Source organism: Odontesthes bonariensis, chromosome 3, assembly GCF_027942865.1.
Source record: "Odontesthes bonariensis isolate fOdoBon6 chromosome 3, fOdoBon6.hap1, whole genome shotgun sequence".
NCBI classification, from domain to species: domain Eukaryota; kingdom Metazoa; phylum Chordata; class Actinopteri; order Atheriniformes; family Atherinopsidae; genus Odontesthes; species Odontesthes bonariensis.
Window position 1 is genome coordinate 38,399,308 of NC_134508.1, and position 15,634 is coordinate 38,414,941.

Consider the following 15,634-nt stretch of genomic DNA (forward strand, 5'->3'; position numbering starts at 1 on the left):
TTTTAGCTTGGTCAGGAGGTAACGAACGTACCACATGCGTGAACACTCCGACGAGGAACTTCTTCTTCTTCTTCTTTCGTTTATTGGCAGATTTCATCTTTTGGTTGTTGTATACCGCCACCTACTGTACAGGAGTGTGTAGAGAGTGATACTATGGTAAAATAAAGCTAGAGATAATAAGTAATAACAAAACAAAACCAACAAATAAACAATATATATATATATTAAATTCTTTTCATTAATTCAGTGTATTTTAGGAAGGTAAATAATGCTCTAATTCTGTCTCTTTGCATTCCTTGTTCCCCAAGAATATCCTCAATATGATCATCTAAGTTTTGCCATCTCTTTCTTTGCTCATTGTACCTCCTACACCTAAATAAAACATGATCCACATCCTCCTGTGTTAGGCATTCAGTACATAGACCATCACTTTTACCTAATATTTTAAGTGTTGAATTTTATTCAATAATTATGATTATTATTAATTAATTGAATTCCAATTGGCTTGAATTGGACTTACTATCTAAGTGCCTTGAGATGACATTTGTTGTATTTGGCGCTTTATAAATAAAAATGAATTGAATTGAATTAAAATGAATTCAATCTTGTATGTCCCATTCTTAATCTTGAGTACACTATTTCTTCTTTTCTATTTTGCATATTCATTCTTTTTCCTCTAAAATTTTTCTGAATATTGTAATAGTGCCTAGCCTTTGGTTCAGAGTCCCATTCCTGTTGCCATCTCTTTATCATTTCAGACTTAAGTTTAGCTTTCGCTTCTCCTTTCCCAATTAGAACATTGATTTCTATTTCTTTATTTTTTAGAGCCTTTTTGGCTAATCTGTCTGCCTTTTCATTTCCTCTAATTCCAATATGTGCTGGAACCCAACAAAACTGAACCATTAAACCTAGGCTTCTAATACTTAATAAGATGTGTCTAGCTTCTATTATTAAGTCTTCTCTGACTGATTGTCCACTTTCAAAACTCTGCAGTACAGCCATTGAATTTGAGCATATTATAGATGCTAACGGTTTTATCTCTTCTATCCATCTTAGAGCTTAGCCTGGGAATTCCCATGCTGCTTTGCGCTCGATTTCATTCTCACTGCAAAGTCAGCCTGGAAACCACCGCCCTTATTTTTGCCTGAGTTTGGGAACCAATCACAGAACGGGGGGGGGGGGAGAAATGCAGCAAGACGATGACGACGTCTATGCGCTACACCAAAGCTTATAGAGTGTTAATCCAACATGACAGCGGACACAACGTTACCGTTCGATGCAGCCTTAGAAAGTGTTTCGGAGTAGATTCACCCTAGGGTCATTTGAGACGTGATATCCAGCCAAGTGGCCCACCCGAAGTTTTTCCGATCTTGGCTGAACATCAGCTGAGTTACTGAGTTATCCCGAATAGCTTAGTACAAGCGCTAACGGACCCTGGCAGTATCTCCAAAATTACCACACTAAAATCACATGCCATGACACCAAACTTCTACAGTAGTACAAATATATTCTGTACTCACAAAACGATGCATTTGGAAGTTTGTACATAGTCCAGGAGTTTATTATTATCAACACAAGCCTGATAGCTTTTCTGCTGCTAAAGCTGCGTCGACGTCACTTCTGGGAGCTTCAAAGTAAGATGAGGGTTGATCTACTACTGTAGACAACAAAGCAAGGCTGCTCAATTTCTCCATTATTAAAATAAATTCACAACTCTACAACATAAAAATTCATGTAGAATATAGCATATAGGCCTACTTTGTTGTCAATTTAAGTAGCTTAGAGCGCAAGTTTACTTTTAATTTACTTTTTTTTCTTCTTCCTCGTCGAATTTCTGTCGTCATCTGGTATAAGTGATACAATTGGCTATGAATCGCGCGCAAAGCAGCATGGTAAGAACCAGACGCCATTTGATAGACATTCGTAGCGCCCAATAAACGGCTCTAGGCATTCGTAAACCACGCCTCAAATACGAGAAAATGCACACCTAGTTCCCAGACCACCATTTCATCGAGATTGTGGACGCGTCAGCAAGGCTACTTAGAGCTGTTATTATGCCCGTCATTTCTATTGTATATACTGAAAGGTGATTATTTAATCTGTATTTCAGTCCTTTTTTAAATTCAGGAATGTAAATTCCTATTCCACAGTGACCATTTTGATCTTTTGATCCATCAGTAAAAATTTTAACAAAACCATAAAATGAAGAGGATAAATATCTTTCACTAAACCATGCAAAACTCTGATCATCAGGGTATTTCCTCTTTTCTTTCAGTATCTCTGTATCAACATCTGGAACTGGTAGCATCCAGGGAGGGACCTCACTCAGAACTATTGTAGGACTAAATTCTAAATCTTTGATGTCATATTGCTCTGCTACTTTGTTTTATGTTCCATCCAAGCCTTAGTTTGATATTCCCAACAATCATTTAGTACTGATGCTGCTGGATTATTACTATCTCCCATCAATCGCACCCTGTATGTTAAAGCCAGCTTAATATGTCTTAATTCAAGTGGGGCTTCCTCCGTCTCTACCAGAATAGCACTTGTTGGAGTCGTTTTAATAGCACCTATGGCCATTCTTAGAGCTCTAAACTGAATTCTGTCCAACTTTGCTAAATTAGATTTGCATGCTGTGCTATACACTATACTCCCATAATCTATGATCGATCTTATTAATGCAATATAAATATTAATTAAAGACTGCTTATCTGCACCCCAGTTATGTCCAGTAATCATTCTCATCAGATTCAAGACTCTTTTACATTTAGTTTCCATGTGATGCACATGATCTTTCCATGTAAGTTTTTCATCCATCCATACTCCTAGATATTTAAATTTCATGACTCTTTTCAGAGCTTGATTATACATAAATATCTGGTAGTTTTCAGTAATTTTCTTTCTTGTAAAATACAGAACATTTGTTTTTTCAATAGAAAATTTAAATCCCCAATCAACTCCCCATTGTTCCAAAATTTGGATTTTCTTTTTCATGATTGTTATTATATATGGGAAATGTCTGCCTCTTTTCCATATTACTGCATCATCTGCATATAGTCCTTCACTTCCTTTTCCTAATTTAATAAATATGTCGTTAATCATTAAATAAAATAAAACGGGACTGATAACACTTCCTTGAGGGATTCCACTCTCTACTGTAAATTTTTTAGATTGTTCTGAGCCCACTCTAACTCTAAAAGTACTTTGTGAAAGAAAATCCAGTATGAAATTATACATTTTCCCTCTAATCCCCATTCTATCCAATTTAATCAGTAGCCCTTCCCTCCACACAGTATCATATGCCTTTTCTATATCCAAAAACACTGCCACCATTATCTCCTTCATCATCAGTGTTTTCTCCACTTCATCACACAACTTCACCAAAGCATCTGTCGTAGATTTACCCTTTCTGAATCCGGTTTGATCATTTTTAAGAAAACATTTCTTCTCCAAGAAATAATTTAATCTTGCCACAATTAATTTCTCCATTAATTTTCCTAAATGTGATGTCAATGCTATAGGCCTGTAATTCCCTGGATTGCTTGGATCTTTTCCTGGCTTAGAGAAAGGAAGAATATTTGCCATTTTCCATATCTTTGGTAATTTGCCCTTTTTCCATACATTATTGAATAGCTCTAAAATCTTAACCAATAATCCATCAGGTAGCTTCCTAAACATAGCATAGCATAAATTGTCAGGTCCTGGTGATGAGTATGCAGTAGTATTTAGGGCCATTTTAAGCTCTGACATAGTAAATTCTGCATCGAGTATATTATTTGACTCTTGTTTGGCACTTAAAATATTTCCATTTTCCTTCAAAATGTCCTCTTTCCTCTTTTTGAACCTTTCATCTAGGTGATTTCCTTTATGCATTTCAGCAAACTTTTCACCCAACATATTTGCTTTATCTGCATCTGATATAGCTTTATTTCCTCCATCAATTAACACTGGAATTTGAGCTGGTTTATATTTACCTGTCATTTTCTTTACCATCATCCACATCCTGTTCAAAGTTGTTTCTCTTCCAATCGTTGAGCAAAATTGTCTCCAAGCTTCTTTCTTGGTTTCTTTAATTACCTTCCTTGTTATAGCCTTTTTCCTTTGATAATCTACTAGATTATCCATAGTTAAAGTTTTACGTAGTTTCTTAAATGCTTTATTTCTGTCTGTTACCGCATCTGTGCATTTTTCATTCCACCATGGTACATTTCTTCTCTTGTTTTGGCTTTTACTGATTGGTATATTTTGACTTGCTACTCTTAAAATCATGTTGCTTAAGGATTCATTCATTTTATCTATTGTCTCGTCCAAGTTTGGGCATGAGTCATTTATCTCTTCATTGCAACATTCCATATATTTATCCCAGTCAGCTTTCTGATCTTTCTGAAGATGCTCCACAATTACAGCATTTTAATTCAGCTATTTCCCCACATTTACCATAGTCATGCTCCCCTCCACATTTAGCACATCTGGTCTTGCCTCTGCATTGTGCCGCAACATGCCCAACTCTTTGGCATTTAAAGCATCTTAATGGGGGTGGTATGTATTCTCTCACTTGATAACTCATATATCCCATTTGAACTTTAGAAGGCATTTCCATCTTAAAGTAAAGTAGTATCGACAAGCTCTCAACTTTCCGACGAGGAACTACTGGCCGCAGTGGTTCGTATAAGCCTCCCCTGATGACCGGATAATGGGTTGCACCTGTTGATGCCTCCTGACGCCAACGCCACCTCCTGGAACAAAGCTGTAAGCACTAAGCAGCATCCAAAAACTCCCCAGCCAAGTTCCCAAACCTGACAGTAACCAGAGAACACTCAAAGTAACGGCCGAAGACCAACTGCTATATTCACTCACATCTTCTTAAAGTCTGAGCTTCTTTCCAACATCTTTCATACATTAAAACTAAAAAAAAAATAAAACACCTTATTCAGCGAGTCACACATTTCATACATTATCACCAATAACCATCATAGTGGATTTAAACAATAGTGGAATTTCTCTGTAGGCACTTTAAAATGAACAGTAAGCAAACACAAACTTAAACAATTAAAATATTACATCTCTAATGAGGGCTGAATTGTCCCTTTCCAGACAAATAATTTATTTACATGATAATGATGGTTTCAGTTAGAAGACTCCACACCATTTTAAAATCTAACAGCAAGTAACATGATATAAAAATAAATAAAATACATGTCAGAGAAACAAAGTAGAACAAAAAACAGTTTTTGTTTTTCCATGAAATGAAAGAGAGGATTAACTGGCTGATGTGAATGGACTCTTGTGTGTTCTATTTTATTAATAAAACCAATTAGAATTTCTGGCCTACATGGCTTGACACCATTCATTTAAATATCTAAACTTCCTACATAAACTTTAGTCAAACAGTTTCTTCTATAAACGGGTTTTCGGTCTGTCCACACGCAAAAACTCTGGCCAAGACGAAGAATTTAAAATCCTCAATTTGAAGTGTTTTGTGGGTTGGGTACATGGCAAATATCTAACACTTGTACTCTAACCACATACAGTTAGCTGCAGCTGTGGAACTTAAGTTGTTTTGGCAGTGTTTTACTCCTCCGTATGGAAAGAAAGGAATGCCCCCTCCCATCAGAAAAAAAGACGAAGGGAAGAACTATCCGGCTGTCTCACAGACAATAAGACTGACCAAAGATCAAAGGGATTTTACCTCTTTTTAAAAATCAAAGCAACAAGAGAGATTTACTATGGGAGCAAGCTATAAAAGTTTTTTTTTTTTTTTTAAATTTTTTTTAAAGGAGACATATTTTACCTATTTAAACAAGTTAGAATTGGTCTATGGGCTATACAAAACATGTTCATGAAGTTCTTTGCACAAAATCACTCTCACATAAAGAGATTTCACCAGCGACCAGCGACCAGTGACAAGTGACCGCGGCGACAGCAGCGCGAGGTCCCGCTGTTGAGAAAACACTTCTTTTCTGTCCATGAGCGAAGTGGTGAACCCATCCACGCAGTGAACATGTGGAAGCCTGCCGGGGGACCGAGGCTCGCCTTCAGCTCAGCGGGACCTCGCGCTGCTGTCGCCGCGGTCACCTGTCTGCTGGCGGCCGGAATGTGAGTGCTCACTGGCGGACACCAGAAGGAGCTGCCGGCTGCAGGGGGCGCAGATGTTTTCTCAACTTATTTCAGGCGGCTGGCCCGGGAGAGGTGAGCGGCCCGGCGCGGAGGAGTGCTCCCCCCTCGGCCGGTGGAGCAGCTCACACAGGCTGACCTGTTCGTGGCTGTGAAAACCACCGGGAGGTATCACCGGCAGAGACTGGAGCTGCAGCTGGACACCTGGGTCTCCAGAAACGCACCACAGGTGCAGCCAACAACACAACACTTCATGTGTGATTTTCCTTTCGTAGCCGTTGCGCTCGTATGCTCGATGCTCGATGATGGCGAATCTTCAACAAATGTAGAGGGTGGGGACTCGACAGGTATATGCAAATTCCCTTATTGTGACGTCACAATAAGGGAGCCATCCAAATGGCTCACAGCAGCATTTTTTTCTTGACACCAAAGTCTTTCTACTGACCTACAGAAAATGGATGGATGGGTTTTTTTCGCGCTTGGAGTGTTTAAAGGAACAGTAGAGACCCAATGAACACAAAGACCCGCAAAAAGTGAGTTTTGCATAATATGTCCCTGTAGTGGCTATTCGTCCTCTTGTGTAGATAATCAAAACAAAAAAGATGTCAAAACCATAATAAACTAAATCAAATCAAACGGCCACTGAGACACCTTGGGAGTGAATTTACGCAGGTAATTGAGTCCATTGTCCAGGCAAAAAACCACGTTTCTTTCGGTTTATTTCTCCAAAAACAAGCAAGCAAACAAACGACAATGGCCTTTGCCGCCTCTCTTGCCCTGGTAAAACCTATTTGCCCTCCCAGGTGCCTGCTCACCTGTGACTGCCTGCTCATCTAAATAAACTCTCCCAGTGCCCCAGCTAACCACTTGCTTTCAAAATAAAAGCACAATTAAATACCCAAATTAACTCAAACAATACTAAATATCATGAACAACCAAAAAAGGTTTATTCCCCAAACTAAACCCCCAAAAGATAACTAACTAATAAGCGAGGCAAATGTACAAAATAACAAATAGCTCCTACATTCCGGCCCCTAATTGTGAAAAGTTTAAACTCACAATTATATTCATTTCTACAAGGAGCTATTCCCTTTATCTCTCCCTAACTCTACAAAGAGGATTCTTCTGTCTTCTTCTGGAAAGCTGTGAACAAAAGAAACACAGATAGAGGATAGAGTAGCCAGGGAGAAAGAAAGAATAATGTCCATGATCCTATACTGTGGCCTCCAGGAGCAGGTAGATCTTTGTTACAGGCCGCTCCAGAACACTGGTCTTAGGCTACGTGCCCACGACAACGCTCTGAAGTATAAACGCAGATGTCCGTTTTTTTCCTCCACAATTTATCTGCGTTCTCACGAGCGCTTGGGGGTAGATATCTGTCTATCCATGGGAACAGGGAAAACGTATAAAACTCATAAAACTCGCAGTTTGCCGATGTAGTATGTACGCCCCGGACGTAGGTGGCAGTAGCAACAATACCTTTGGTATTGTTATATGAGTTATATTGTTATATATTAATAAATATGAGAAATGCCTGTTTTGTGGCTACTTCCTCCGCGTCAGTTGGAAGAAAATGGCGAAGCGCGGCGGCAACAACAGTACGCCTTCAAACTTTGTTTGGACAGATGATGAGGTCCAGTTGCTCCTGAACACGACACTGAACTACAAAGCCAGGAAGGCAGTGGATAATGTGGATTGGGAGAGTGTCCAAAATAAATATAGTGAGATATGGGAGTCGTTCATGGAGAACTACCCACTTAACGTGTGCAAAAAACGCACTTCTGCATTTTGAACTATTCCTACGGCGACGAGAGGTTGGATCGTTTTCAAGATCTCCACTCTGGAGGCCGTTTGCGTTTTCTCCGTTTTGAACTCCTAAAAACGCCGTCGCCGTGTGCAAGATAGGCACATCTGTCGAAATGTTCTGCGTTTATCTGTCGTTACCGTTGTCGTGGGCACGTAGCCTTAGTTTGCAGGCACACAGAACGGACCAATCCGTTGGCATCAGACTTAGTACTCAGAACTTGGCCCATCACCCAGGATCCTCTGGGAGCTGTAACATCAGCGATGATGACAATATCTCCTCCGGTAAATCTGCTATCTTCTGCTCTCCAAGTTTCGGGGTCAAAATCCTCCCTCGAAGTGTGGCTTTGAAGCTCTGAAGTTTCCGTTGAGGAGAATTTTCAGCTTCTGTTTCCTTGTCACTCTCAGCAGCTTTAAACTCCTTTCTCTTTTGGCTCAAAAGCAAAAGAATTCTTTCAATCTCAAGGAACCAGGCAACAGATATTTTAAGTTTCCTCCATGACGAGAAGTAGTGAATGAGACAGTCAGTGGGATCTTCTGAGTGCTTAACGATGGCATACACTGCTGGCTCTTTTTTGACCTCCAGGTCATCAGTAGGAATCACAGCTGACTCAAAATCAGGTACAGGCCACTCACTCTCTGAGAAATAGAGGAATTCCGGGCCTTTAATCCATCTTCCATTTGTGAGGAATTCCTCAGCTGTCAATCCACATGACGCTTCATCCGCAGGATTCATCTTGGTGCCAACATACCTCCACTGGCCCAAATCTGTAGCTTCTCTAATAACAGAGACTCTGTTAGCAACAAAAGTATGGAAATGTCTAGTTTCACTACAGATGTACTTGAGGATGGTCGTGCAATCAGTCCAAAACATCGACCTCTCCAGCTGCCACTGTACCATGTTGGCCATTTCATCACATAAGCTGTCCTGTGAGTGCTGCTCCTCTGATAAAAGAGTGAAACGATTGTTGACGGACGACGTAGCTAAAGAGTCACAGTCAGTCACTGAATCTTGGTCCTCCTCTTCTTCCTGCTCAGTGCTCTGATCTTGTTCAGACACACTGGCTGGTGCAGGAGTTTCTTCACTCATTGGAGCTTCTCCATTCGCATCCTCGTTGGTGTTCTCCATGTCCTTTGTATCTGCAGTAGCATCTGTATGTTCAGTATCTGTGTTGCTTGGAGGTGTCAGACTGTCCAAAGTCACTCTGCCCTCAAACTTTTGCTGCCTTTTTTGATGCTTTGCTTGCTTCTTTGCTTTTTTCTGCTGGTATTTGCTGCCAGCTCCAACAGGAATATCATAATTTCCACTTGTCGAGGCAGGACTGTTTCTGCTATCCTGCACTGACTCACTGGTCTGCTGAACTCCTTTCTTCTGTTTTTTCTTCCTGTATACCTCATATGAAACGGGAAGAGAAAGATCCAAAAACATCTCCATCACTACAGACACCGTTTTGCGCTGCTGACACATTATAGTGCTAGTCATTTCCCCACCAAAAACTTGGTCAACAAAGTTTCCGGGACATCCCTTTTTCTCATTCCCTTTTGCCATTTTTTTTAGTTTTGTTGTAGTTTCCATAGTTTTCATGAACTTAATGTCCTCTCTTGACATTTCCAATTGCTCCACTGATGTTTTTTCACTGAAATCATGATTATATTGACTAATAAGCATCTCCTCCAGATGTTCCACAGAGATATGATTAGTCGTGACGACAGAGCTGTTTCCACAACGAAGTGGTCCATTGATTACCCAGCCGACTCTGGTTCGGACTGCGTATGGTCCTTCCCCCTGACTGTTAATCAGTTCCCAGGGTTCCATCACCTTAGGAGCATCTGTCCCAATGAGCAGATCAATCTCTGCATCCAGGGTGTGAAGTTTTATGCTCCTCAGATAAGACCATTTTGCAATATCCTCTTGCTGTGGAATGTTCAATCTTGACACTGGCATGGTCTCTTGTGTCAAAACACTTGGCAACTCAATAAAATCATTTGCATCCATGCCAGACACTTCCACACCAGACAATACAGTGGTACTCACAATTTTCCTCTGACCCATGGTTCTCAATAAAATGTTGGCTGGTTTGCCTCTCAGGCCCAGTCTCCTTGCCAGACTGATGGTGCAGAATGTACCTGAACTCCCAGGATCCAGAAAAGCATAAGTTTGCACAATCTCATCACTTGTGTGGCATTTAACCTGTACTGCAACAATGGAAAAGACAGTATCATCCTCATCACCAGCCCCAATAGCTCCACATGTCTGCGAAAGCCCAGGAGAAACACTCTGTGGGGGGCTCACAGTAGCTTGTGCATCTTTAAAGGAGTAGCTTTATCCTTTTCCTGAATGTGAAGGACTGATGGATGCTTCTGATCACACACGATACAAACCAAATGACTCCTGCAATGTTTGGTTGTGTGACCAACTCTCAAGCAACCAAAACAAATTCCATTTTCCTTTATGAAATTTATCTTGTCCCGATGCATCTTCAACTTGAACTGTGAGCATTTATCCAGAGAGTGACTGTTAAGTTTACAGAATAAACAGCATTTAAGATGGCTTTGATCAGAGGAGGACTTGATGTTACTGTCCATGTAGATTTTGTCACCTTCCTTCACTGTAGCGACACTGGTGGCAAAAGTGCTTCCACTTCTTCTTTGCTTTGTGTAACTGACAATTGAGGCTTTGCTCCGGCTGACAAGTGGCAGATCTTGAATATTACCAAATAGCGGGTGAGAGACTATTTTGGCTTGTTTTTCCACAAATGTCACAAGGTCAGTGAATATTACTCTGCATCCATTTTGCTCCTGCAGATCACATGCAACACTCCTCCACTTCTCACGTAGCTTGTAAGGAAGCTTCATCATAATAAGTTTGAGATTGGAGGGCATGTCCAAATCCTTCATGTAGATTATCTGCTGTGTCAAATTGGAGCAACCTCGAAGAAACAGGGAAAACGATTGCAATGCTGGTACATCCTCTGCTTTAATGGGGGGCCAGTTGAGAATTTTTTCAATGTAGGCTGAAGAAATTTTATGCTCATTTCCAAAATGCTCCATAAGTAGGAATTTGGCTCTCTGATAACCCACGCTTTGGGGTAGATGCTGACAGCTCCTGACAAGATCTCTTGGCTGCCCCCTGGTGTACTGTTCCAAAAATGACAAACAATCACTGAAATTGTTAGTTTTTCCTTCTACACAGTTTTCAAAGGATCTCATAAAAGACTGGAACTGAAGAGGGTCACCATCGAAAACAGGAATATTTCTCACTGGCAAAGCAGATGCCAAATTTTGCTGAACCAACAATGCAGTGATGTCATTCTGCTTTTGCACAATGTCCATAATATTGTTGCGTGAGTTCCTGTTGCTGGCTCGATTCAGAGCATTAGGAACCATTTGTGTTGTTTGAGTTTGACTTATTATTGGGCCAGTGTCAGTTTGTGTTGTTGCTGCTCGTCCAGGCCTGACATTCACATGGGTATTAGTTGTCATTGATGGTCTGACGGTGACAGCTTGAAACTCAATGTGAGCTTTACTCTGAACGTTATTTGCCGCATCCTTTTGTGGAACGAAATCAACTGTGTGGAGATTCAGCCGGTGCGTTCCCTGAGCATCAGTCCAGTTCCTGTCGAAATATGAGTTCATTGCGTCCGATCCTTTTGAGCCACATTTTGAATTGATTTCTAACACATTCAGTTTTGCATTAGCGGCAGCAAGTTCCGTTTCCAGAGCGAACAGTTCTTTTTCCTTTCTGAGTTTTTCCGCTTTTGCTTCCAATGCATGTTTCCTTTCTAATGCAGCCATGCGCTCTATAAGTGCTGCTTTATCAGCTTCTGTCTTTATTCTTGCAGATGATGTAGATGATGCTTTGGATAACTTAGAATGTGCTCTGGAACGTTTCTCCTCTTGACTTGAAACGTTTGAAACACTGTCTTCGGGATTAATCTCGTCAGAAGCCACACTTAAGTCATCAGGAGGTTGTTCATCATCATTTGATTGAGCATATGGATGGCCAGCATCAGACAACAAACATTTGACCTTTTTAATGAAATCAGAAAACACAGACCGGTTTGCATGAAAATACGTATTTTGCCGTTCAACTTCATCCTCTGGCAAATTAAGATTCAAAATGGCTTCATGCATATCATTGGCTTCTTCAAAGCACTTACCGTAAATTCCGGACTATAGAGCGCACCTGAATATAAGCCGCACCCTCTCATTTTAAAAAGAAAATCCATTTTGTACTTGAATAGGCCGCACCGGATTATAAGCCGCGGGTGTCCACATAGTAATATGAGATATTTACACAGAAAGATGTTACACGTGAGGATTTTTAAACTTTTAAATAAATGCATATGGTAACAGAAACAAATACCTACATACTGCAAATGCTTTTTTTTTCCGAACAGTATCTGTAACACGGCTGGTTTTAACTTACATACCTATCGGTAACGCACAAATACGTGGTGTAAATGCTTTTTTTTTCGAACAGGGCCTGTAACACAGTAACACAGCTGGTAAAAAAAAAAAAAGACAGTAACCTACCAGGAAAAGTCATTGATCGCCTTCAATTTAAAAGCTGCATCATACGCATTTCTTTGTTTGTTTTCCATGTTGAGAGTGAGTACAAATAACCGATTTACAGTAATTTAGTAGTGTAAGAGTGTTTGATTTATCGTACAATTTCATTGGACCACTGTGAACTATTCCTTAATTGTATTGGTCTAATGCTACGGTGCAAAATATTTTTGGCGGCATGAAAACAAAAAAAAAAAGCATATATTTGCCGCGCCGTATTATAAGCCGCGGTGCTCAAAGCCTGGGAAAAAGTAGCGGCTTATAGTCTGGAATTTACGGTAATACATTTGCTCAGCTGAGCTTGGAGTTCACATTGTCATTGGATTCCATCAAATCGCGTATTTTATCCATACACTTCTTTACTTGTTTGCACTTCGTAGACCTTTTTTCTCGACATGTCTTTACATAGAATTCCAGACCCTTTAAGGTAAACTTGACGCTCCGTTTTGAGAGCACGGACACAGCGTCATTTGCTTTAGATGAAGCCTCAGACATGTTTTCCACACCAAATAGTTTTCAGTCTTCTTTAATTTCCACACTCTTTGTTGAACTATTCATAACACACAGGGATATCGTTTGTGACACACGGCTCCGCATCAAAGAACTTTATGAATGAGAGTAGGCATGGTTTACCGTGACATAGTAGTAGTATGGCTCAGCACACGCGCGTCATCCGAACTTCCAAAGATCCCAATAAACATCCAGTGAGAAGAAACGATGATTCAAACACTCCAATAGTTAAGCCGTTTTCCAATACAGCCTGCTTGTAATTCGTTGCTCACCGATGCTGTTGAGTGGTTTCGTGCGATGTCCGTCGGCCAGTGACTCTCCAAAACTGACGCGTTTTCCAATCCAGCAATCCTCTTTCATTTACCATCAATCCAATATCCAAGCTTCCAGAGATTCCATCCGCCTAATATTCACTTTAGGGTAGGTTTTTTACTTTCTGTAGTGGCTATTCGTCCTCTTGTGTAGATAATCAAAACAAAAAACATGTCAAAACCATAATAAACTAAATCAAATCAAACGGCCACTGAGACACCTTGGGAGTGAATTTACGCAGGTAATTGAGTCCATTGTCCAGGCAAAAAACCACGTTTCTTTCGGTTTATTTCTCCAAAAACAAGCAAACAAACGACAATGGCCTTTGCCGCCTCTCTTGCCCTGGTAAAACCTATTTGCCCTCCCAGGTGCCTGCTCACCTGTGACTGCCTGCTCATCTAAATAAACTCTCCCAGTGCCCCAGCTAACCACTTGCTTTCAAAATAAAAGCACAATTAAATACCCAAATTAACTCAAACAATACTAAATATGTTGAACAACCAAAAAAGGTTTATTCCCCAAACTAAACCCCCAAAAGATAACTAACTAATAAGTGAGGCAAATGTACAAAATAACAAATAGCTCCTACAGTCCCCTTTAAAGGGGTGTCACACGGGGGGGAGGAACACAAATTGTTTCTGTACGCAGATGACATTTTATTACTTACCAAAGACCCTATAGTGTCCATCCCTAATGTTTTATCAACAATTGAATCATTTTCAAAATTATCAGGCTATAAAATAAATTGGCAAAAATCTGAAGGTATGCCAATATCAAGAGGATGCAATCAATCAGTAATCTTTACATTCCAGTTTAAGGTTATCCCATCTGGAATGAAATATCTAGGGATTCGATTATGCTCAGATCTAGAAAATATAATCTCTATTAATACAGCTCCTTTAATTCATAAAATTAAGACGAATCTGGACAAGTGGAAACTGATAAACCTTACTTTGTGGGGGAAAATTAATATTATAAAGATGGTGGTCATTCCACAATTTAATTACATCTCTATGATGATACCAATAACCATCTCTGACGAGATCCTCAAACAATATAATCGTATGATTACAGACTTCTTATGGAACGGGAAAAAGCCCAGAATTGCTTTGAAGAAACTCTTTGCCTCAAGAGATATTGGGGGACTGGCTCTTCCAAATATGGAATTATATAGCATAGCGTTTGAAATGAACAAGCTAACGAATCACTGGATAGAGTATGGGTCAAGCCCTAGTTGGGTTAAGATTGAGAAGGAACTTGCAGCTCCATTTAATATTGTGGAATTAGTATCACAGAAGAAAAAAGACAGACAGCCAGAAGAAGAAAACCTGATCTTACAACACTCTCGGTGGGCATGGGCAAGGGCACATTTAAGCTCTTGGTGATCTCACAGTATAAGCAGGGCTATTCTTCTTAATGGAATAACCCTTCAATATGTATAGGGAAAAAGACATGTTTTTGGCATACGTGGCTGGCAAAAGGGATACGTGTTGTCAATGACCTATACAGGGACCGGTCCCTTAGATCATTTCAGGACCTTAAAGAACAATGTAATTTAACAGATAAAGGGGATTTCTGGAAGTATTTACAATTGAGGAGTAGTGTGAGTTCTACTTTTGGATTAGAATGGGCGGAGGAAGGAGAAAATAAGGTTCAAGAATTTCTCAATTGTCGTCATACTTTGCACTCCGCCTACCTGTTTTATAGGAAAATGTCAAATATTCAAACAAGAATGTGTGAAAGCTAAAACTAATAAGGCAGAAGGACCAAGGTGGTAAGATTAGTGAAGATGTATGGCAGGATTTGATCGCAAATGTAGGCTGGGCTACAAGGGAGGCAAGGAGTAAGTTCATCCACTATAAGATCGTACACAGATATTATTTCACACCACTGAAATTGTTTAGAATGGGATTAACTCAGGATAATAAATGCTGGAAATGTCATAAGGACCTGGGCACAGTCCTTCATGCTATATGGGACTGTCCTATGGTACTGCCCTTCTGGAAGGTGGTGCTAAAAAACCTTGAGGGATGGCTGAAACGACCTTTACCAGAATCCCCACAACTGTGCCTGTTAATGGATAAGGCTCTGATGCCACCAGGCCTTACTAAAGCGGAGCTCCGATTGACAGTAACTGGTTTTATAGTTGCGGCTCGACTCATACTTCGCAATTGGAAGAGCCCACATAAACCAGAGCTTGTGGAGTGGTTTAAACTCATGACAGAGACTGCTGCCTTTGAAAAGATGATTGCCAGGGTTAATAATGTTTTATGTAAAATGAGTCGGGTGTGGGAAGTCTTTGTGACTCACATAAGGGGTATAACGC